Below are 2,015 nucleotides of genomic sequence, written 5' to 3' on the forward strand. Positions count from 1 at the left end.
TTTGAACTAGGTTCCTCAGAACTTTAAGTTGTGGTTGTATTTTATTAGGAAAAAAAAAAACATGAATGAAGAGGTGCAGATGCTTTTATAAGAATCCCAAGAATCCCGAGTTTGAGAAAATGGAGAAATTTTTCACTACTAGATAATAGGAAACAGAAGTATGGCAGCAGCAACAACTGGGTTTGGGATAAGTTTTCAAAACATTTCACGTTCTAAAAAGGGACTCCTTCCTTCTCCTTCAGCGATCACAAGTGCATTGCAAATGGCAAAAATTCATAAAGGGACCATTACTGGGATCATGATATCAAGGGATTCAATTTTATAGTTAAAAATGAAAGAGTGAAGAAGAGAAAAAATAACAGTAAGAACTAAGGGTTTATTAAAATGGTCATGGAACGGGAAAAGGAAAGCCTGACAGGAGATGCGATTCATAGGAAATTTAGAGAATCAAGGGGTACTTAAAAGGGAAATTGGAATGAAGATGGTGCTTATACTAGATTTGTGTATTGACAATAAGAAACAGCAACATTAAACAGGTAGCTGGACACCATGATTCATACCTATATTTCCAGCTGTTCAGGAAGCTTAGGCAGGAGATTCCCCAAATCAAGGTCAGCCTCAGGAAGTTGGTGAGGACATATATATTAAATTTAAAAATATATATTTAAATTTAAAAAGTTAAATTCTCAGTACCCCCCAAAAAGTAGCACACACAATTATAACTAGCATTTATACAAAAACAAATAGTTTATGAATTTAAAATAAATTATTAGTAATATTTTGTATATAGACCTTAAAGTGGTTGTATTTCCTATATGTTGTGCCAATGGCAGGAATGTGTAGGTATTGAAATACAGGAATGGTTGAGAAGCAAGGAGAATATAGTTATCAAGGAAAAAATGCTGAAAATATGTTGAAATAAATTTGTTTGACTTAGAAAACAGAGATAGAATGATGCAAATAAACATTGTCTGCCCTTATCTAAATGTAACCCTGCAAACTTTCATAAATAGAAAAATAAAATATATAAGGGCTTAGTTACACTCATCATTGTAGGACTTATAGGAAATACTATAAAGCAAAGAAGACTTTTTGTGTAGTGTTTTGTTGTGACCCATACAATATCTAGAATATTAATACTATTATTTAAGTTTGCTATAAATTCATGGACAGTAATGAATGATAATTTATTTACAGAAAAATATTTTTATGTGTCAGAAATCCTTTTATTTGACTGTAATTACTGATTTATAAAGTGTGTTTTTATTTGTCAGGTGCAATGGTACACACCTGTAATCACAGCAGCTTGGGAGACTGAAGCAGGATGATTACATGTTCCATGTGAGTCTCCATGAGTTGTAAGCAACTTAACAAGACCTCAAAATAAAAATTAAAAGGCTGAGGATGTGGCTCAAGGATTAAACCCCATGGGTTCAATTCCTGATGCCACTCCCCCACAAAAAATATTTTGGTTTTAATATAGTCCTACCTGTGCAATTGCAGCTGGCCTAGGATTAACAAGTAGAATCACAAAAATGTTTAAATTAATAGTTTTAAAAAGTCATTTATTCGTGCTTCCTCAACATTCATTTAAATGAAGATCTAGAAATGTACCCTGTCTTGGACAAACATTTAGTGAAATCCAGAGTTAAATCATTAACCTTCTCATATTCCATTCTATGCTTCTTGATAAAGCTAAAGGAATGATCTTGTTTTAATGTCTGATTTCTGTACAATAAAACAGTTGTTTGCTCCTTTGGAATGAAAGAAATAATCATAATTGCACTGACAATCTGAATAGAAAAAATTGATTTATACATTTAACAATCAATGGTCATCATCAAGGTAGGAAAGTGCATTTATTTTCATCTGTTTTTACTTCTTTCTCTTATGTTTATTTTCTCTGAATATTAAAAAAAGATACCAAAGAATTAAGCCAGGTATTCATTGAACTCAATTAATCTTATGTGTATAACATCAGCAGAATACAATGTATAACTTAAAGGCAATTGACA

The sequence above is a fragment of the Callospermophilus lateralis genome, chromosome 10 (genome assembly GCF_048772815.1).
Source record: "Callospermophilus lateralis isolate mCalLat2 chromosome 10, mCalLat2.hap1, whole genome shotgun sequence".
NCBI lineage: Eukaryota > Metazoa > Chordata > Mammalia > Rodentia > Sciuridae > Callospermophilus > Callospermophilus lateralis.